Source organism: Ovis canadensis, chromosome 15 (assembly GCF_042477335.2).
Source record: "Ovis canadensis isolate MfBH-ARS-UI-01 breed Bighorn chromosome 15, ARS-UI_OviCan_v2, whole genome shotgun sequence".
Classification (NCBI taxonomy): domain Eukaryota; kingdom Metazoa; phylum Chordata; class Mammalia; order Artiodactyla; family Bovidae; genus Ovis; species Ovis canadensis.
In genome coordinates this window covers 45446439-45470202 of record NC_091259.1, presented here as the reverse complement: position 1 = coordinate 45470202, position 23764 = coordinate 45446439, and the positions used below count along the sequence as shown (strand labels likewise).

General features: G+C 40.3%; 1 pseudogene; it reads left to right on the top strand.

The window, feature by feature from the left end:
- Nucleotides 1-493: 493 nt before the first annotated feature.
- LOC138421225 (coilin pseudogene) lies at nt 494-2165 on the top strand (annotated as a pseudogene).
- Nucleotides 2166-23764: the final 21599 nt, after the last annotated feature.

Sequence of the window (23764 nt, the reverse complement as noted above, 5' to 3'; positions counted from 1 at the left end):
TCCCCATCTATTTCCCATGAAGTGATGGGACCAGATGCCATGATCTTTGTTTTCTGAATGTTGAGTTTTAAGCCAACTTTTTCACTCTCCTCTTTCATCAAGAGGCTCTTTTGTTCTTCTTTACTTTCTGCCATAAGGGTGGTGTCATCTGCATGCTGCTGCTGCTGCTGCTGCTGCTAAGTCGCTTCAGTTATGTCCGACTCTATGCGACCCCATAGACGGCAGCCCACCATATCTGAGGTTATTGATATTTCTTCTGATAATCTTGATTTCAGCTTGTGCTTCATCCAGCCTGGTGTTTCTCATAATGGACTCTGCATAAAAGTGAAATAAGCAGGGTGACAATATACAGTCTTGACTTACTCCTTTCCCTATTTGAAACCAGTCTGTTGTTCCATGTCCAGTTCTAACTGTTGCTTCCTGACCTGCATGCAGATTTGTCAAGAGGGAGGTCATTCCCATCTTTTTATGAATTTTCCAGGCATCGAGCAAGATGGCAGCCTCCAAGACGGTTAGGCTATGGCTTCAATTCTATTACCCACCACCCGGCGCCCTGTACTGCACGTCTTTCCGGCTTCTCATCGACCTGAACGGATGCCAAGTCATCACAGACCTCATCAGTCTGATCCGCCAGCGCTTCGGCTTCAGTTCCGGGGCCCTCCTGAGCCTCTACATGGAGGGGGCACTATTGCCCCCGGCCGAGAGCGCGCACCTGCGTTAAATTAGAAGAGAAAGGAATTGCTGAGAGTCCTGTAACAGTTAGTAATGGGAATAGTACTCATTTATTACCTAGAAAAGCAAAGAAGTGGGCATTTAAGTTGGACGAAGGTGAAGAAACTGATCTAGATTACAGAAATTCAAAGAAGCATTGGAAGAGGCATGAGAACAATAACAGTGAGAAGACCTTGGATTTAAAACCGAAAGCCGCCACAGACCAGAGTGTGAGTAAAAAAAACGAGGAAAAACAAAGCCACGTGTGATGCAGTGGAGGTTGATGATGGAGAGACTGCAAAAAAGTCGCCAAAGAAAAAGGAGAAACGTGAATATAAAAAACATGCCAAGACTCCCAAGTCTTCTAAAGCACAGTCTGTGAAAGAGTGGACCCTCCAGAAGTGCAGCCCTAAAGCTCTTCCTGCTAGAAACAGCCTTGTGGAAGCCAACAGGAAAGGTGGCATGGTCGTCCGTACAAAACACAGTCCTGATTCCTCCTCGGAGTCTGAGTCTTCCCATGAACCAATCAGTGATGGTCTCAGCAACGTCATCTTAGAGGTCAGAGATTCCTCAGAGAAAATCTCGACTGACGTGTCAAAGGACGGATCCTCTGTGAAAACCACAGCTACAAACAAAGTGGTTCCCAAAACTGGTTTTACCTCTGTCCCTGTCAAGGGCAAGACCTCCAGAACATCATCTTCGTGTTCAGACTCTAGTTCAGAGTCAGACGATCAATGCACGATGCTAAAAAGCACCCCAGAGTGTACTGCAGAGTTCTTAAAGACTGTAGGCCTCTTTGTAGGAAGAAATCGTCCAGGGCCATCATCACAGGCTCCAAACTCCTCTGGATGGAAGCAGTCGGACCCAAACAGTCCTCTGTCCTCCTCCCAACGTGACTCTACCCGCTAGTCTGGGAAGAGGTTGGGGCAGAGGAGAGGACCTTCTTTCCTGGAAGGGAGGGAGGGGGCGGGATTTGCGGGGGAGAGGTCGAGGAAGAGGGCATGCTGTTCCCTATGTTTTAAGTAGAAACGCCGACTATCAGAAGCAACAACAGTTGAATGAAATGGTGACAAACTCATCTACCATCATCCAGAATCCCATAGAGACACACAAGAAGGACTACAGTCTCTTACCACTGTTAGCAGCTGCTTCTCAAGTTGGAGAAAAGATTGCATTTAAGCTTTTGGAACTAACATCCAATTATTCTCCTGATGTCTCTGACTACAAGGAAGGAAGAATATTAAGCCATAACCCAGAGACCCAGCAAGTAGACAAAGAAATTCTTTCATCCTTACCTACTATGAAAGAACCTGGGAAATTTGAATTGGTTTATCACAACGAAAATGGAGCTGAGGTAGTGGAGTATGCTGTGACGCAGCAGAAGAGGATAACCGTTTTTTTGGAGAGAGTTAATTGATCCAAGACTGATTATCGAATCTCCGAGAAACACATAAAGTGTGGAGCTTCCCCGAGTATGACCTCTCCACCTCGAGGTTTATAAATGTCTTGTGAGAGTGACTAAACCTGAACTGTTGTTGTTGTCTTTTTTTTTTTTTTTAAAGATTTGTGAGTTGGAAAAAAAAAAAAAGAATTTTCCACAGTTTGTGGTGATCCACACAGTCAAAGGGTTTGGCATAGTTAATAAAGCAGAAATAGATGTTTTTTTCTGGAACTCTCTTGCTTTTTCTATAATCCAACAGATGTTGGTAATTTGATCTCTGGTTCCTCTGCCTTTTCTAAAACCAGCTTGAACATCTAGAAGTTCACAGTTTCATGTACTGTTGAAGCCTGGCTTGGAGAATTTTGAGGGTTACTTTACTAGCATGTGAGATGAGTGCAACTGTGCAGTAGTTTGAGCATTCTTTGCCATTGCCTTTCTTTGGGATTGGAATGAAAACTGACCTTTTCCAGTCCTATAGCCATTGCTGAGTTTTCCAAATTTGCTGGCATATTGAGTGCAGCACTTTCCCAGCATCATCTTTTAGGATTTGAAATAGCTCAACTGGAATTCCATCACCTCCACTAGCTTTGTTTGTAGTGATGCTTCCTAAGGCCCACTTGACTTCGCATTCCAGGATGTCTGGCTCTAGGTGAGTGATCACACCATCATGATTATCTGGGTCATGAAGATCTTTTTTGTATAGTTCTTCTGTGTATTCTTGCCTCCTCTTCTTAATATCTTCTGCTTCTGTTAGGTCCCTACCATTTCTGTCCTTTATTGAGCCCATCTTTGCATGAAATATTCCCTTGCTATCTCTAATTTTCTCAAAGAGATCTCTAGTCTTTTCCGTTCTATTGTTTTCCTCTATTTCTGTGCACTGATCACTGAAGAAGGCTTTCTTATCTCTCCTTGCTTTTCTTTGGAACTCTACTTTCAAATGCGTATATCTTTCCTTTTCTCCTTTGCTTTTCACCTCTCTTCTTTTCCAACTATTTGTAAGGCCTCCCCAGACAGCCATTTTGCTTTTTTGCATTTCTTTTTCTTGGGGATGGTCTTGATCCCTGCCTCCTGTATAATGTCATGAACCTCTGTCCATAGTTCATCAGGCACTCTGTCTATCAGATCTAATCCCTTGAATCGATTTCTCACTTCCACTGTATAATCATAAGGGATTTGATTTAGGTCATATCTGAATGGTCTAGTGGTTTTCCCTGCTTTCTTCACTTTAAGTCTGAATTTGGCAATAAGGAGTTCATGATCTGAGCCACAGTCAGCTCCTGGTCTTGTTTTTGCTGACTGTATAGAGCTTCTCCATCTTTGGCTGCAAAGAATATAATCAGTCTGATTTCAGTATTGACCATCTGGTGATGTCCATGCGTAGACTATTCTTTTGTGCTGTTGGAAGAGGGTGTTTTCTATGAGCAGTGTGTTCTCTTGGCAAAACTCTATTAACCTTTGCCCTGGTTCATTCTGTACACCAAGGCCTAAATTGCCTGTTACTCCAGGTGTTTCTTGACTTCCTACTTTTGCATTCCAGTCCCCTATAATGAAAAGGACATCTTTTTTTGGGTGTTAGTTCTAAAAGGTCTTGTAGGTCTTCATAGAACCGTTCAACTTCAGCTTCTTCAGCATTACTGGTAGGGGCATAGAGTTGGATTACTGTGATATTGAATGGTTTGCCTTGGAAATGAACAGAGATCATTCTGTTGTTTCTGAGATTGCATCCAAGTACTGCATGTCGGACTCTTTTGTAGACTATGATGGTACTCCATTTCTTCTAAGGGACTCTTGCCCACAGTAGTAGATATAATGGTCATCTGAGTTAAATTCACCCATTCCCGTCCATTTTAGTTTGCTGATTCCTAAAATGGTGATTTCACTCTTGCCATCTCCTGATTGACCACTTCCAATTTGCCTTGATTCATGGACCTAACATTCCAGTTTCATATGCAATATTGCTCTTTACAGCATCGGACCTTGCTTCTATCACCAGTCACATCCACAACTGGGTGTTTTTGCTTTGTCTCTGTCTTCTTTCTTCCTGGAGTTATTTCTCCACCTATCTCCAGTAGCATATTGGGAGACCCGGGGAGTTCATCCTTCAGTGTTATATCTTTTTGCCTTTTCTTTTTTTAAAAAAATTTTATTTTTACTTTATTTTGCTTTACAGTACTGTATTGGTTTTGCCATACATTGACATAAATCAGCCACGGGTGTACATGAGTTCCCAATCCTGAACCCCCCTCCCACCTCCCACCCCATATCATCTCTCTGGATCATCCCCGTGCACCAGCCCCAAAGCATCCTGTATCCTGTATCAAACATATGCTGGTGATTCATTTCTTGCCTGATAGTATACATGTTTCAATGCCATTCTCCCAAATTATCCCACCCTCTCCCTCTCCCACAGAGTCTAAAAGTCTGTTCTATACATCTGTGTCTCTTTTACTGTCTCACATACAGGGTTATCATTACCATCTTTCTAAATTCCATATATATGCGTTAGTATACTGTATTGGTGTTTTTCTTTCTGGCTTACTTCACTCTGTATAATAGGCTCCAGTTTCATCCACCTCATTAGAACTGATTCAAATGTATTCTTTTTAATGGCTGAGTAATACTGCATTGTGTATATGTACCACAGCTTTCTTATCCATTCAGCTGCTGATGGACATCTAGGTTGTTTCCATGTCCTGGCTATTATAAACAGTGCTGCGATGAACACTGGAGTACACGTCTCTTTCGATTCTGGTTTCCTCGGTGTGTATGCCCAGCAGTGGGATTGCTGGGTCATAAGGTAGTTCTATTTGTAGTTTTTTAAGGAATCTCCACACTGTTCTCCATAGTGGCCGTACTAGTTTGCATTCCCACCAACAGTGTAGGAGGCTTCCCTTTTCTCCACACCCTCTCCAGCATTTATTGCTTGTAGACTTTTGGATCGCTGCCATTCTGACTGGTGTGAAATGGTGCCTCATTGTGGTTTTGATTTGCATTTCTCTGATAATGAGTGATGTTGAGCATCTTTTCATGTGTTTGTTAGCCATCCGTATGTCTTCTTTGGAGAAATGTCTATTTAGTTCTTTGGCCCATTTTTGATTGGGTCGTTTATTTTTCTGGACTTGAGCTGCATAAGTTGCTTGTATATTTTTGAGATTAGTTGTTTGTCAGTTGCTTCATTTGCTGTTATTTTCTCCCATTCAGAAGGCTGTCTTTTCACCTTGCTTATAGTTTCCTTTGTCGTGCAGAAGCTTTTAATTTTAATTAAATCCCATTTGTTTATTTTTGCTTTTATTTCCAGAATTCTGGGAGGTGGATCATAGAGGATCCTGCTGTGATTTATGTCAGAGAGTGTTTTGCGTATATTCTCCTTTAGGAGTTTTATAGTTTCTGGTCTTACATTTAGATCTTTAATCCATTTTGAGTTTATTTTTGTGTATGGTGTTAGAAAGTGATCTAGTTTCATTCTTTTACAAGTGGTTGACCAGTTTTCCCAGCACCACTTGTTAAAGAGATTGTCTTTAATCCATTGATTATTCTTGACTCCTTTGTTGAAGATAAGGTGTCCATAGGTGCATGGATTTATCTCTGGGCTTTCTATTTTGTTCCATTGATCTATATTTCTGTCTTTGTGCCAGTACCGTACTGTCTTGATGACTGTGGCTTTGTAGTAGAGCCTGAAGTCAGGCAGGTTGATTCCTCCAGTTCCATTCTTCTTTCTCAAGATTGCTTTGGCTATTCGAGGTTTTTTGTATTTCCATACAAATTGTGAAATTATTTGTTCTAGCTCTGTGAAAAATACCGCTGGTAGCTTGATAGGGATTGCATTGAATCTGTAGATTGCTTTGGGTAGTATACTCATTTTCACTATATTGATTCTTCTGATCCATGAACATGGTATATTTCTCCATCGATTAGTGTCCTCTTTGATTTCTTTCATCAGTGTTTTATAGTTTTCTATATATAGGTCTTTATTTTCTTTAGGTAGGTATATTCCTAAGTATTTTATTCTTTTCATTGCAATGGTGAATGGGATTGTTTCCTTAATTTCTCTTTTTATCTTCTCATTATTAGTGTATAGGAATGCAAGGGATTTCTGTGTGTTGATTTTATATCCTGCAACTTTACTGTATTCATTGATTAGCTCTAGTAATTTTCTGGTGGAGTCTTTAGGGTTTTCTGTGTAGAGGATCATGTCATCTGCAAACAGTGAGAGTTTTACTTCTTCTTTTCCGTTTTGGATTCCTTTTATTTCTTTTTCTGCTCTGATTGCTGTGGCCAAAACTTCCAGAACTATGTTGAATAGTGGTGGTGAAAGTGGGCACCCTTGTCTTGTTCCTGACTTTAGGGGAAGTGCTTTCAATTTTTCACCATTGAGGATAATGTTTGCTGTCAGTTTGTCATATATAGCTTTTATTATGTTGAGGTATGTTCCTTCTATTCCTGCTTTCTGGAGAGTTTTTATCATAAATGGATGTTGAATTTTGTCAAAGGCCTTCTCTGCATCTATTGAGAATATCATATGGTTTTTATTTTTCAATTTGTTATTGTGGTAAATTACATTGATTGATTTGCAGATATTGAAGAATCCTTGCATCCCTGGGATAAAGCCCACTTGGTCATGGTGTATCTTTTTAATGTGTTGTTGGATTCTGATTGCTAGAATTTTGTTAAGGATTTTTGCATCTCTGTTCATCAGTGATATTGGCCTGTAGTTTTCTTTCCTTATGGCATCTTTGTCAGGTTTTGGTATTAGGGTGACGGTGGCCTCATAGAATGAGTTTGGAAGTTTACCTTCCTCTGCAATTTTCTGGAAGAGTTTGAGTAGGATAGGTGTTAGCTCTTCTCGAAATTTTTGGTAGAATTCAGCTGTGAAGCCGTCTGGACCTGGGCTTTTGTTTGCTGGAAGATTTCTGATTACCATTTCAATTTCCATGCTTGTGATGGGTCTATTAAGATTTTCTGTTTCTTTCTGGTTCAGTTTTGGAAAGTTGTACTTTTCTAAGAATTTGTCCATTTCTTCCATGTTGTCCATTTTATTGGCATATAATTGCTGATAGTAGTCTCTTATGATCCTTTGTATTTCTGTGTTGTCTGTTGTGATCTCTCCATTTTCACTTATAATTTTATTGATTTGATTTTTCTCCCTTTGTTTCTTGATGAGTCTGGCTAACGGTTTGTCAATTTTATTTATCCTTTCAAAGAACCAGCTTTTGGCTTTGTTGATTTTTGCTATGATCTCTTTTGTTTCTTTTGCATTTATTTCTGCCCTAATTTTTAAGGTTTCTTTCCTTCTACTAACCCCGGGGTTCTCCATTTCATCCTTTTCTAGTTGCTTTAGGTGTAGAGTTAGGTTATTTATTTGGCTTTTTTCTTGTTTCTTGAGGTATGCCTATATTGCTATGAACTTTCCTCTTAGCAATGGTTTTATAGTGTCCCACAGCTTTTGGGTTGTTGTGTTTTCATTTTCATTCATTTCTATACATATTTTGATTTCTTTTTTGATTTCTTCTGTGATTTGTTGGTTATTCAGCAGCATGTTGTTCAGCCTCCATATGTTATAATTTTTAATAGTTTTTCTCCTGTAACTGAGATCTAATCTTAATGCATTATGGTCAGAAAAGATGCTTGGAATGATTTCAATTTTTTGAATTTACCAAGACTAGATTTATGGCCCAGGATGTGATCTATCCTGGAGAAGGTTCCGTGAGCACTTGAGAAAAAGGTGAAATTCATTGTTTTGGGGTGAAATGTCCTATAGATATCAATTAGGTCTAACTGGTCTATTGTATCATTTAAAGTTTACGTTTCTTTGTTAATTTTCTGTTTAGTTCATCTGTCCATAGATATGAGTGGGGTATTAAAGTCTCCCACTATTATTGTGTTATTGTTAATTTCCCCTTTCATACTTGTTAGCATTTGTCTTACATATTGCAGTGCTCCTATGTTGGGTGCATATATATTTATAATTGTTATATCTTCTTGGATTGATCCTTTGATCATTATGTAGTGGCCTTCTTTATCTCTTTTCACAGCCTTTGTTTTAAAGTCTATTTTATCAGATATGAGTGTTGCTACCCCTGCTTTCTTTTGGTCTCTATTTGCATGGAAATCTTTTTCCAGCCCTTCACTTTCAGTCTGTATGTGTCCCTTGTTTTGAGGTGGGTCTCTTGTAGGCAACATATATAGGGGTCTTGCTTTTGTATCCATTTAGCCAGTCTTTGCCTTTTGGTTGGGGCATTCAACCCATTTACGTTTAAGGTAATTATTGATAAGTATGATCCCGTTGCCATTTACTTTATTGTTTAGGGTTCGGGTTTATATACCTTTTTTGTGTTTCCTGTCTAGAGAATATCCTTTAGCATTTGTTGGAGAGCTGGTTTGGTGGTGCTGAATTCTCTCAGCTTTTGCTCGTCTGTAAAGCTTTTGATTTCTCCTTCATATTTGAATGAGATCCCTGCTGGGTACAGTAATCTTGGCTATAGGTTATTTTCTTTCATCACTTTAAGTATGTCCTGCCATTCCCTCCTGGCCTGAAGAGTTTCTATTGAAAGATCAGCTGTTATCCTTATGGGAATCCCCTTGTGTGTTGTTTGTTGTTTTTCCCTTGCTGCTTTTAATATTTGTTCTTTGTGTTTGATCTTTGTTAATTTGATTAATATGTGTCTTGGGGCATTTCGCCTTGGGTTTATCCTGTTTGGAACTCTCTGGGTTTCTTGGACTTGGGTGATTATTTTCTTCCCCATTTTAGGGAAGTTTTCAACTATTATCTCCTCAAGGATTTTCTCATGGTCTTTCTTTTTGTCTTCTTCTTCTGGGACTCCTATAATTTGAATGTTGGAGCATTTCATATTGTCCTGGAGGTCTCTGAGATTGTCCTCATTTCTTTTAATTCGTTTTTCTTTTTTCCTCTCTGATTCATTTATTTCTACCATTCTATCTTCTATTTCACTAATCCTATCTTCTGCCTCTGATATTCTACTATTTGTTGCCTCCAGAGTGTTTTTGATCTCATTTATTGTATTATTCATTATATATTGACTCTTTTTTATTTCTTCTAGGTCCTTGTTAAACCTTTCTTGCATCTTCTCAATCCTTGTCTCCAGGCTGTTTATCTGTGATTCCATTTTGATTTCAAGATTTTGGATCATTTTCACTATCATTATTTGGAATTCTTTCTCAGGTCGATTCCCTATCTCTTCCTCTTTGTTTGGTTAGGTGGGCATTTCTCCTGTTCCTTTACCTGCTGGATATTCCTCTGTCTCTTCATCTTGGTTATATTGCTGTGTTTGGGGTGGCCTTTCTGTATTCTGGGAATTTGTGGAATTCTCTTTATTATGGAGTTTCCTCACTGTGGGTGGGGTTGTATCAGGGGCTTGTCAAGGTTTCTTGGTTAGGGAAGCTTGTATCAGAGTTCTGGTGGGTGGAGCTGTATTTCTTCTCTCCCGAGTGCAATGAAGTGTCCAGTAATGAGTTATGAGACATTTATGGTTTTGGAGTAACTTTGAGCTGCCTGTATATTGAAGCTCAGGGATGTGTTCCTGTGTTGCTGGAGAATTTGTGTGGTATGTCTTGTTCCGGAACTTGTTGGCCCTTGGGTGGTGCTTGGTTTCAGTGTAGGTATGGAGGCGTTTGATGAGCTCTTATCGATTAATGTTCCCTGGATTCAGGAGTTCTCTGATGTTTTCAGGCTTTGGACTTAAGCCTCCTGCTTCTGGTTTTCAGTCTTATTTTTACAGTAGCCTCAAGACTTCTCCATCTATACAGCACTGATGATAAAACATCTAGGTTAAAGATGAAAAGTTTCTCCACATTGAGGGACACCCAGAGAGATTCACAGAGTTACACGGAGAAGAGAAGAGGGAGGAGGTAGTTAGAGGTGACTGGAATGAGATGAAGTGGGATTAAAAGAGCAGAGAACAAGCTAGCCAGTAATCACTTCCTTATGTGCGCTGCTCATTCTGGACTGCTCAGAGATGGAGTTATACAGGGAAGAGGAGAGGGAGGAAGTAGACAGAGGTGGCCAGGAGGATAAAAGAGGGAAATGAAAAGGAGAGAGACAGATCCAGCCAGTAACCAGTTCCCTAAGTGTTCTCCATCGTCTAGAACACACAGAGATTCACAGAGTTGGGTAGAGAAGAGAAGGGGGAGGGAGGAGACAGAGACAACCTGGTGGAAAAAAAGGAGAGTCCAAAGGAGGAGAGAGTGGTCAAGCCAGTAATCTCGCTCTCAGGTAAAATTGGGTACTGAAGATTGGGTTTTTAAATGTACAAAATTGACAACAAATACCAAAAAGCAAAGATTAAAAATCTAGAGTAGAGGTTGGATTTTCAAAAATACAACATTAAAGAAAAGAAGAAGAACAAGAAGAAAAAAAAATCATGAAAATTATTAAAAAACAACAACAACAACCACAAAAAAAATATATATATATATACGGCGTTTGCTTTAAAAATAGGGTCTTAAAAAATAATAAAAAAATTAAAAAAAAATTTGGTCTTTTGTTGGAAAAGTGATAGTAGGTTATAAAAATTAAAATTAAAGGAGAAATAGAGGACTTAAAATTTTTTTTAAGTTTAAAAAAAAGAGAAGAAAAAGAAAAGAAAAAACAACATCAACAACAACAAAAAGAACGAGAATGGTCGTAAAAATAGTAAAGATATTTCTGGGACTTTCTCTGGTGTTGTGGGCAATGTGGGGTCACTTCCAAGGCAGTTCCTTCTGTTTAGCTTCTTCTGTTTGCTGGTCTCTTCAGTGTCTGATTTCTGCCCTGACACAAGGGGGGCGGTGGTGGACACTTTTTTTTTTTTTTTTTTGGCTCACTTGTTCAGTCGCACTGTGGGGAGGGAGGGGTGCTGCAAACAAATAACACTGGTGTGTGCTCGCAGTGTCTCAGCCATGCTGGTATGCCCCTGCACATGGCGCACACTACTCAGGCTCTATTTTGCTCCGCTGGGAACCGTCTGAGGCCGGCCCTAGGCTGCTTGCACCTCCCCGGTCTAAGCCACTCAGGCTCGGCTCTCGGGTAGCCTTTAGAGGCGCAGATTCGATTGGGCCTGTGTTTTGTGCCCTTCCCAGGACAGAGTAGCTCAGGTGTTTGGTGAGCACGGTCACTGCGACTTATCACCTTTCCCTGCAACTTATCGCCTTTCCCTGCTGCTCAGTTTTTTGGGTGTACTGCTGGCGCCTCTTGTCAGGCAGATGGTGACTTTCCAGAACCCCAAGAAGTCTTAGTTAGCAAAGAAGCTTGCTTGCAGTTTGGTAGGTAAAGTCTCTCCTGGGCTGCGATTGCCCCCTTCCAGCCCTTGTGGCTCTGGCTGCCTGTCACCAGCGGGGGATGGTCTGCAGCTGGCTATTTCTGTTCCATCCTTTGTTCTGTGCGTGGTCCTGGCAGTGTCTTATGTTAGAGCTTTTTGCGTGGTAGCTATCCCACAGTCTGGTATGCTAGCCCTAGTTAGTTCACTCTGGTTACATTCGGGGCATTCTGGCCTGATTCTTAAAAAGCACTGCAGCCCGCACCTCCCTGCCCAGTCCCCACTTGCTAGTGGTGGATGCAGGCATCTGAGCTGCTTCTCCGCTGGGGGAGTTACCGTTGGGCTCATAATCTGTTGGTTTAAATTATTTATTTATTTTTCTTCCCTGTTATGTTGCCCTCTGTGCTTCTAAGGCTCGCCACAGACTCGGCAGTGAGAGTGTTTCCTGGTGTTTGGAAACTTCTCTCTTTTTAAGACTCCCTTCCCAGGACAGGACTCCCTTCCCGGGATGGAGCTCCCTCCCTACCTCCTTTGTCTCTTTTTTTTGTCTTTTATATTTTTCCTACCTGTTTTTGAAGACAATGATCTGCTTTTCTGGGTGCCTGATGTCCTCTGCCAGCATTCATAAGTTGTTTTGTAGAATTTACTCAGCGTTGAAATGTTCTTTTGATGAATTTGTGGGGGAGAAAGTGTTCTCCCTGTCCTATTCCTCCACCATCTTAGCTATTTCTCCCTCTTTTTGCCTTTTCATACTGTTCATGGGGTTCTCAAGGCAAGAATACTGAAGTGGTTTGCCATTCCCTTCTCCAGTGAACCACATTTTGTCAGAACTCTCCACCATGACCAGTCCATCTTGGGTGGCCCTACACAGCATGGCTCATAGCGGCATGTAGGACCACACAGAGTGGTGGCTGTGTTTCGCTGGAGTGGCCGAAAGGAGATACCCCACGTCCAAAGTCAGAGAAACCCCAGCAAGAAGGTAGGTGCTGGAGCGGCTGCGTGGCATTGGAACAGCTGTGAGGAGATACCCCACACCCAAGGGCAAAGGTCTAATTAGAGCCCTTAGCATATTAACCATAGGTGTTTCAAATTCCAATATCCCTGTCATGTCTGCTTCTGATGCCTGCTCTGGATAGCCATATTGTGTCTTTCAACTCTTAGTATGCCTTGAAATTTTTATTGCTAGCTAAACATATTGCTAGCTAAACAGGCTTCCCTGGTGGCTCAGTGGTAAAGAACCTGCCTGCCAATGCTAGAGATACATGTTTGATCCCTGAGTCTGGAAGATCCCTGGAGAAGGAAATGACAACCCAACTAGTATTTTTGTTGAATGAGCTATTGTATTTAAAAATGATTCCTTTTCACTTTCCCCTACTGAAAGCACAGGAATTTTTTCTTTAGTATTTACTGTAAGAACCCAATCAAACTTCTGGAAGTAAATCTCACAAAATTGAGTTCCATGCCCCCTCCCACATGCCTGAGACCCCCTGGATTTTTTGGAGTTGTCCACATGAATCTTCCAGCAACTGATCAGTTACGGCTAGGTTTTCCCACCCCAGCCCTGATTCCCAAAGAGGTTATCCCTTCTTAGTCTCTATTTCAGTAAGCCATGACTCCTTGCCTGTCTGTCTGTCTCTCCAGTTTTGGAGGCAGCTGTTTGTCCTTGTCCTCAACTATCTTATGGATACTAGAAAAGCTATTGATTTTTCAGTCTGTTCAGACTTTTATTTATTAGTTTGGAGTGACAACTTCCACACTCATTTTATGCTGAACCAGAAACTGGAAGTGGCAATTAATGACTTTAATGTAAAGATTTTAAATATTCAGGCATTATCATAGGTTATGTACAATAACAACCTAAAGCAGTGGCTTTAATGTGTGTTTCTAAAAATAATAGAACTATATTTGTATAATGAAAACTCCATGTTATGTGGTTAATTGAGAATAAAAACCTACTCTTTGAACTCTATAAAATGACATAAACTAGAGATTGGCAAAAGATGAATGGTATTTTGTGAAACATGAAGATTACATATAATACATGCCATATGTAAAATAGATGACCAGTGGGAATTTGCAGGGAGGTCAAAACTAGTGCTCTGTGACAATCTAGAGGTGTGGGATGGGATGGGAAGTGGAAGGTAGCTTCAAGAGGGAGGGGACATCAGCTTATGGCTGATTCACATTAATATATGAGAGCAACAACACAATATTGTAAAGCAATTATCCTCCAATTAAAACTAAATTTTTTAAAAAAGAAGTTTACTATATGTATAAATAAAGTTTTATTGGAACACAGTCGCACTGTTACATCTTGTGGATGGCTACCTTCACACTCTAGTAACAGAGCTGAGTAGCTATGACAGAGATTGTATAGCCTGCAAAGTCTAAAATAATTTACTATCTGTCCTTTGCAGAAAAAGTCTGCTGACCCCTTAAATAAACTAATACAAAGATAATGGGGCAGGCATTCTTGGTAAGACCAGGGTCCTGCATTGCTTGGTCAGGATCTGTTTGCCCATCTTTTCACAATGTGCAGCACTGTCATGCAACAGTGGATGCTGACTGCAATCAGAGGAGACAGTCAGAGAAAAACATTTAGCCTAATCCCATATAACATTCCATTCTTATCTTAATATGTATTTCCTTTGAAAATATGGTTCTTGTAAATTGTTGGTTTGTTTTCCATAAATAAAACCATCATTGAATATAGAATTATATTTTGAAAGCCTAAGTAAGAGAGGATTTTTTTTTCCAGAATGAAACTTGTTTTATTTTTCTCATTACAAAAATATGCATTTAGTGTAAAAAATTATAAAAACAGAGAAGCATAATGTAAAAGTGAAAATCCCACCTCTCAAGAGATAACCACCATCTGACATCAGTTTATCCTATGTCTTAAAAGAAAGAGGTGATATTTATTTTTCAGCCTGCCAAAGACCACTTGATACTGGTCTGGATGCAGTTAAAGAGCCCTTTCCAAGGTGAGGGGAGCAGGTGGCCCAATGTCCTGCCCCAAAGGAAGCCCATTGGCTTTTGCAGTTGTCCAAAGGTCAGGCAGGAAGCCAACAGGTAGCTCAGTTTATATCAGCAATAAAAGCAGGAACATGCTATATAGAAAGCATTGGATATGCATGCTTTCATTTAACCATTCAATCAACCAGTGAATAGTAGGCATGCTGCTGCTACTGCTGCTGAGTCACTTCTGTCGTGCCTGACTCTGTGCGACCCCATAGACGGCAGCCCACCAGGCTCCTCCGTCCATGGGATTCTCCAGGCAAGAGTACTGGAGTGGGTTGCCATTACCTTCTCCTGAATAGTAGGCATACTAGTTCCCTATTGCTTTTGTGACAGATGACCACAAACGTAATGGCTTAGAACGACACAAATTTATTATTTTATAATTTTGGTGGTAACAAGTCTAAAATCAAGGTTTTGGAGGGCTGTGTTTCTTCCAGAGGCTTTAGGGAAGAATCTGTTTTCTTACCATTTCTGACTTCTTTCTAGAGGTAAACTGCATTCCTTGGCTTGTGCCCCTTCCTCTGTCTTCAGAACACATCACTTTAACATCTCTTTCTGTAGTCACATCTCCTTTTCCCTTGGTATCTTGCCTCCCACTTATAAAGACCTTTGTGATTACCCTGGACCCACCCAGATTACCTGGGATAATTGCCCCACCTCAATATCCTTAATTTAATCCCATCTGTGAAGTTCCTTTTGCCATGTAAGGTAGCATATTCACAGATTCTTGGGACATTTTTGAGAGATTATTATTCTGTCGACCACAATATGTGGGCACCTGCTTTGTTTCTGACACTGCTCTGGGCTCTTGGAAGTCAGAGTTGAATGAACACAGCTCCTCCCCCTTGAAAAGCTGACTTCCAGGCCCAAAGAAAGAACTTGGGGAAAGATATAGAAGAGTGAAGTGAATGGTGTAGCTGAGAGATGGTGATTAATTCAACATTTGGGAAATCTTTATATTGGTCAGTGCTCTTTGGCTGAAGCATTAGAAAGCAACTTGATCAGGCTTAAACAAAGGTGATTTTCTTAAATAGATGTACAGTGACAAAAGGAACCCAAGGGCAAAAGTGCAGCTGGGGCCCAGGAAGGTCTGAACCAGAAACTGGAAAATGGATCAAAACCCAGGCAACTTCTCTCCATGTGCCTGCTCCTGATGTCCAGTCCATATGGCTAAAATGACTACACCATAGCTTCTAAGCTTTTCTTTTCTCTTTTAAAAAAATGGTCACTTTTCTCACTATTCAGATCCTCAGAAGAAAATCCAGTGTACTGTTGATTTCTGGTCTAATTCTTTCTGACCTTGGCAATATCACATAGTAATGTCCACAGGAGAATCTCTGAAAAAGTCTTCACCTTGGGTGTTTGAATATCATAGTGCACTGCCATATAATGATTTTTTTTTTCAAGGGGAAGTAGGTTGTTAATTTATTATCATTATTCTTAGATTATTGAAGGCCTAGAAACATAGGACAGATGTCAAAATAACATATCTGTCTGATTGCTCTGAGAGAAAATGAATAACATATCCTAGTTCCTTTCCTTTGTTTAGTAATTTTGCTAGCTTCCTTTATTCAATGTGTATCTCTCTCTTATCCTGTGGTTCCTAACCCTGGCTGCAGAGTCACCTGGGAAATTTTTATAAAATATTCATGCCTCAGACCAATTGAATCAGAATCTGGGGTGGTAGCAGACGTCTGTGTTTTTAGAAAATACACTGGGTGAAATGAGCGCATGTAACAACTGGTGAAAATTGAATAAGGCCTATAGTTTAGTTAATAGTCTTGCACTGATATTAATGTCCTGGTTAGATCATTGGGGGAAGCTGCTGAAGGGTACAAGGGAATTCTCTGTTTTTGCAACTTCTGGTAAGTCTGAAATTATCAAAAGAAAAAGATAAAAAGAAAAAGTCCACAGAGGCTAACACAATATTGTAAAGCAATTTTTCTTCAATTAAAAATAGATAAGTTTGAAAAAAAATCCAAATGAACGAAGAGCCAAAAGAATCCACGCTTCCCCAAATAAAGAGTTGTCAATTTGAAAAATTCATGTTTGAAAGTATTAAAAACAACAACAACATGCCCTAGGTGATTCTGAGGAGGATTGGGAATGTTTCCCTTAATGTATTTAGTAGACCTGAGTCCCTTTGTGTAAGATCAAATTGGATTCCCCTAATGAGAATTTCAACCAAACCAAGCTTCAATGGGATTAAATTTGGGAGAGTTTATAGGTAGAATTTATCTTCTGTTCCCAATCTCAGGGAATGTAGTAAAAGGTCAGAGCACCTCTTTTGTAATGCTGTAGAAATGACTCAGAAATTTCCTGTAGAAGCTCAGCTGTAGGCTTCTGACACTCCAACCAAATGTTATTTGTCCCCAGCATAAATGAGCAAACAGGCTTGGGGTTTAGGCTTCCTGTATAATTGACATTTTCTGCCTCCAGGCAGTGTGCTGAATGCTAAGAAGGTGATACAAAAGGATTATTGAATATTATATTTAATATGGAGTAAAAGGAACATGTGAAACTCTCTGCCCTTTTGTTGTTGTTATAGTGTCCTGAGATTTTTATCTCAAAGAAATTTAGCAAGTCAGAGTGTAGTCAGGCCTGAAAGGAGCAATCATTTTTGATCTAGGGCAGATCTCAAATAGAAGGAGGTTTCATGGGTGAGAGAGATATTTTAGGATGTCACTTTGATTTCAAGAAATAATAAATTTCATTTCTAATAGAGCTATCAGTATTAGGAAGGTTCATGTTTTGTATTATTAATAGATTCCAGGCTTTATAAGCCACAAGTAGTACAACCATTTAAGTGCATTAGTAAGGAGTCTTTTTGTTTATAAGTGACAGTAGTTTAAAGGAAAAGATTTATTGACTCACTAAGAAGTTGAAGGCATCCGTGCCTTCGGTTATGGCTGGCATCCCTGCCTTTAGTATTGAAGCAATGTTATTGAATTGACTCCATTTCTCTCCTGTGTTTCTCTCTATGTTAGCTCATTTCTCAGGATATTTTTTCCCAATGTGGTGGCAAAAAATGTATGCCAGCATTCTCAGGCATACGATTTCCTTTTAGCTAATGACTCTAAAGAAAATGAGCTCTGCTTTCCCGGTGGTGTGTGCTAAGTCGCTTCAGTCGTGTCCTCCTCTTTGTGACCCTGTGGACTGTAGCCTGCCAGGCTCCTCTGTCCATGGGATTCTCCAGGCAAGAATATGGGGAAGTGGGTTGCCATGCCCTCCTCAAGGGGATCTTCCTGACCTAAGGATTGAACCTGCCTCTTTTACATCTCCTGCATTGGCAGGTGGGTTCTTTACCACTAGTGCACCAGGGAAGCGTCTTTCCCAGTGGTGGTGGTGGTGGTGATGGTGGTGGTGGTTTAGTCACTAAATCATGTCTGACTCTTGTGACTCCATGAACTGTAGCCCGCGAGGCTCCTCTGGCCATAGGATTTCCCAGGTGAGAATACTGGAGTGGGTTGCCATTTCCTTCTCCAGCGGATCTTCCTGACCCAGAGATTGAATCTGTGTCTCCTGCATTGCCAGTGGATTCTCAGACAAATTCCTAGGCACAGCTCTCATTGCACTGGCTTAAGTCACATGTCCATCTCTGAATCAATCACTGTTTTAACAGGAATCGGACTGCTGTTGGTCAGGTCTGAGTTGTTGGCCTCTTCCTGAACCAAGATGAAGTCAGTTCTCCAGATTACCTGTGGAATGAAAATGGAGCAGAGATGGTTTCCCAAAGAGCTGCCAGTCAAATAGAAGGTGATGGTTCCCATTGAATGAGGTTCATCTGTGGGCATTGGCTATAGCAGTAGACATCACTAGATGGGTGACATCAGGGAGTGGTGATGATGCCCTGTGGTAACTAATACATCTTATTTGTGAGCATTCATGAGAAACTCACATTCATGAAACTCACATGGAGAAACTCCATCCCAGCGTCCCAGCAGTACCATGCTCAGGGCGGACATTGTTGGAAGCAGGAGATTGTCCATTAGCAGGTAGAGTCTGTGAAGCATGGATGAAACATGGGTGAAATCCTAATGAAAATCAAAGTGGGAATTCAAGGCCAGGCATTGTATAGCATGGCTTACAAGGGAACTGACTTTTTATGAAAAGCCTTATTTTGAATATTAGTCTATCTTATGAATGTTCTTTTATACTATATACACTGCTGTTTGGGAAAGTGGAAACTAATTTCTTATGATGCAGAAGCAAGTTTTGGGGAAAAGAAAGAAAGAGAGAGTATCGAAGGAGCTGAAGAGAAGAGGAACAGAGAAATGATGTGTATTTAGATCCAATTTAATGTCAGATTCATGAATATTTATGAATGAACATTATACAGCAATAAAAGCTTTTAAAATATTAGTCTTTTTCAACTGACCTCACACCTCATTCTGGAGGAGGCATATAACTCAGGCCTGGCCAATAGGAGTCTCCAACCCTGTTAAAACAGTGGTTGCTCCAGAGATGGAGATGTGACTTAAGTCAGCACAATGAGAGCCATGCCTGGGAGCTTGCCTGGAACCCCTGGGAAAGTAGTGCTCCTTTTCTCAGGGGATAATGGTTTCCCCATAAACTGTCCATAGGCCGAGAAATTTCCAGACATTTGAAAAAGGGGCCCCCCAAAAGCATCATGTGCTACTGCTGTTAACATGAACATGAAATGAAGGGAACCTTGGAGATCTGAACCATTGAAGAACATGCAGAAAGCCAGCAGCCACAATTTGATCTCCAAAAAGAACTTTAACAGGACGTGCTATATCAGATGCTAGTCCATGCTATAGGCTTGTAATATCTGAGAAAACATTGTTGTTGTTCAGTTGCTCAGTCATGTCTGACTCTTTGTAACCGCATGGACTGCAGTACATCAGGCTTCCCTGTCCTTCACCATCTCCCAGAATTTGCTCAAACTCATGTCCATTGAGTTGATAATTCTATCCAACCATCTCATCCTCTGTCACCCACTTCTCTTCCTGCCCTCAGTTTTTCCCAGTATCAGGGTCTTTTCCAGGTGGCCAAAGTATTGGAGCTTCAGCTTCAGCATCAGTCCTTCCAATTAATATTCAGAGTTATTTCCTTCAGGATTGACTGGTTTGAACTCCTAGCTGTCCCAGGGACTCTCAAGAGGCTTCTCCACCATCACAATTTGGAAGCATCAGTTCTTCAGTGCTCAGCCTTTATGGTTAGGAATTTTTAAAAATGGAAAGAGCAGTCTTTTGAGAAAGATGTAGAGAGTTATTGAAATCCCTTTCTAGGATCAATTACATATTCAGGTTTTAGAAAAAGATCAAACAACTCTTTTGAGTACTGTGTCTTGGGTTTTCTTGGGCACTGAATTAGACCCACTTCCCTACCAAAATGTTCTCCACCCTTTTTTATAGGAATCTTTGAAAATATGTCATATATTTATTTATTTTTGACTGCACTGGGTCTTCATTGTTGCATGTGGGCTTTCTCTAGTTGCTGTGAGCAGAGGCTGATCTCTAGTTGCAATGTGCTGGCTTCTTTTGCTGCAGAGCATGGGCTTCAGTGGTTGTAGTGCATGGGCTCAGTTGCCCTGCAACATGTGGGATCTTCCTAAACCAGGGATCAAATCTGTGTCCCCTGCATTGGCAGGCAAATTCTTAACCACTGGACCACCAGGAAAGTCCCTACAGGGGTCTTTCTGAGCAGATCCAGGTAAGTAGGTGAGGAGAAAGCTTATTTCTGGGAAGGTTTTCTGTTAATTAGTAGTGCTGGGGTAACTCTTGGATTTAATGGATACTTTTAAAGTACATAATCATTTGGCTACTTCTATGTTTTAAACCTTTGGTTGATTTATGAAACAGATAGAATTGGTGAAAAGAGAATGGAAATAGAATGCAAAGATTAAGAGTTCCTATCTTGGCTTTAGCTTGTACTAGATGTATATCTTTGGAAAGTTAATGTGTTTCAGCTTGGCTATTTCAACCTATAAAGTAGATATAATACTACCTACTGCAAAGGCTTGCTTTAGACATTATTAGATATTAAAGGAGGTGAATAATCTTTCAAGATGCCTGGCATGTTTTAGGAAACAAATACCTGTCATGGGATCATAGGAAAAATATCTCACATTTCAGCTATAACACAGATCTGTCTGTGACCTGGTCTTTTTGATGAAATTTCCATAGAGCCAATGATTTACCATGTAAAGCCTCTAGGAGTGGTGATCTCAAAGTGGCTTTCAGGAAATATGTCCACCACAGGAATTTTAGTAGATTGTCCCAAACCTATTTAGTCAGGGTTAAAGATGCTGGACCATCAATCTGAATATAAATACATACTTCTTTTTAAAAACCCCAGAGACAAATTACAAATTATGACCTATAAATGAACCCAGGGCATTTATGCTTCTTCTTGGAAGATTTCCAAGATGCCATTAAAGAGATTTGCTGTTAGTTATTGGTGGATTTAAGCATTACCCTCCCCCAACTCACCATGCCAAGGAATAGTGGTTAAGAATTGATCTGCTTGTTCCAGAGGGGCCAGCAAAAAATACTGCAAAAACTGCACAGGAAATATGCATATAACAATGTGTGTGATCTTATTGCAGGTGGCATTTGACTTAGTCTTTTTGGGCTGCCATAACAAAATAAAATAAACTGGGTAGCTTAAACAATAAAAATTTATTTCTCATGTACTCGGTGATTGGAAGTCCAAGATCAAGTTGTTGGCAACAAAGGTTTCATTCTAATGCCTTTCCTCTTGGCTTTTAGGCAGCAGCCATCTTGCTGTGTGCTCACATGACCTCTTAATGTGTGGAGAGAGAAAGCACTAATCTCATCTTATAAGGACACTAATCCTTTCATGGAGACCCCATCCTCATGACCTCATCTAAACCTAATTCCCTTCCAAAGGCCTTATCTACCATACGAACACACGGGGTGGGGGGGGGGGGCGGGGGTAGAGCTTCAACATATGAATTTTGGGAGGATACAAACATTCAGTATTAACAGGATTTTGAGTGTCAAAATGTGAGAGAAAATATGGCCATGAATCCAAAAGGCACATGATCTCTCGAATCTGACACTTCACCACAAAAGTAATTGACTGTCTCATGAAGTTATCTTTACCTTCTCCCCTACCTATTTAAGTAATTTAAAAACCTATTCTACCTCATACCTGGAGGATTATTTTTATTTTAGTTTTATATTTGGTTGCACTGAGTCTTTATTGCTATTCACAGGCTTTCTCTTGTTGCAGTGAGTGGGGGCTACTTTTTGTTACAATGCCCGGGCTTCTCATTGTGGTGGTGTCTCTTGTTGTGGAAGTCTGTAGGCTCTAGGGCTCAGTAGTTGTAGCCCACAGGCTCTAGAGTGTGGGCTCAGTGGTTGTGGTACATGGGCTTAGTTATCCAGGGCATGGGATCTTCTCAGACCCAGGATTGAACCCACGTCCACTGCATTGGTAGGTGGATTCTTATCCACTGTACCATCAGGGAAGTCCTGGAGGATTATTTTAGAATTTACCCTATTACACAACCATCACTTATCACCAAGATTGTGATTTTGACTAACAATACTACCTTGTTTTGCGGGGGGGGGGGGGGGGAGCAAATGTGATATTTGCAATAATTAAATATTTGCATAAATAAACATAAACTTTGCAGTCTGTTTGAAGTTCTGTTTTATAGCCTTATTCCACATGAAGTCTTTAAAAAGGAGAACTGGAAGATCAGAATCAGTTCAGCATCTGATTCTGATCTGATCAGAATCAGTGTCAGCATCAGTTCAGCATTACCCAAGGAGCACCAGCTGTATCTGGCAGAGAATTCTGACCAATGGAGTAACCATTTTTGTAGAGCAGGATCTTACGGGGCTTTGCCAGTGATGAATTTAAATATCTCTGTTAAGCATCAGATTTCTTGCACCTCAGTTTTTTCTGTGTTCTAAGAAAGATTCTGATAAATTATTTAGTTTCTCAGGTATCTTAATGAGGAAGAGTGAGCTTCAGAGAGTGACAAAATTCTAGTCCTTGGGAAGAGGAAGTCATGTATTTCATTGTAAGTTACATTGTAAGTCTTTGATGAATTAATTCATGAGGGTTCTGGGTTAGTTCCCCAAGTCAATTCTGAGTATACTGAAAAAAATATTTGAGTTTCAACACTTTAAAGATTAGAATTAGAGTGTGAATATAAAGACATCCCAGGTGGCGGTAATATAAAGAACCTGCCTGCCAATGCAAATATAACAGATGTGGGTTCAGTCCCTGGGTTGGGAAGATCCCCAGGAGAAGGGCATGGCAACCTACTCCAGTATTCTTGCCTGGAAAGTCCTGTGGACAGAGGAGCCTGGTGGGCTATGGTCCATAGGGTCACAAAGAGTCAGACACGACTGAAGTGACTTAGCACACACACGCCTGTACATCTATACACTATATAGTACGCAGGTACACTGACCACAGTGAAACCCTGCTTAAATTTCTAGCCAGTGTCTCCATGTCTCCTATATCTTTTAACTTGACAAGTCTGAATGGGCATGTCATTTGCCACCTGCCAGCTGTTGTGTCATCTTCATAAACACAGAGATACCTCCCACTGCCAAGCCCACAGAACAGCTCTGCCCCATGAATAGAATATTTGGCAGAAGACACATGTAACTGTGCCAGAATTCTACAGGGCACAAAATAGAATTGTATTGTCAGGATCTGTAGTTAATTTCTTCGTATGCTACATCTCACCTTTCCAAAGAGTCTGCACAACAGCCCAGTTCTAATGGGACACCGTTTATACCAAGAACCAGTGAAGGTTTTTAGAAGCTTTAGGAAAAAAAAAAAAACCCTTCTAAAAAAGTTTGGAGAGTCATGTATTTCTCCTTTGAGTGGAAGTTTATACATACTATAGTTACACAGTGAGCCAAACAGGACCTGTCTCTCCAAGCATAGTAACACTTGAACTTATAAACTGTGTCCTGGGAGAAGATTCTGGCTAAAAACTTTGAGGCAAGTTAAGTAAAAGGTATTTGATTCATTCATATTGCAAATTAGACATCCTGGTAACTTTTTGGCTACTAACCCATTTAATATAGACATTCTTATTTCGTCTTTTTGCTGGCACTTTAAAAATTTTTCTTTTCTTTAACAGAATCTTATTGTAGGTTCATTTTTATAATTCTTCAGGATACAAGTTCCATTGAATGGCATGCATTTATATAATCCTCTAACTTGAAACAGACCTTTGTCTTTTGAGCAGCTGTCTTTATGAATATTTCATTAGTGACTATATACTAGTAACACTTTTCAAACTTACTTTTATTTTTAAACAAGTTCCCTGTTCTTTGTTATTATTAGATTTATGTTCTTTTCCCTTATAACTCTTGCCAGA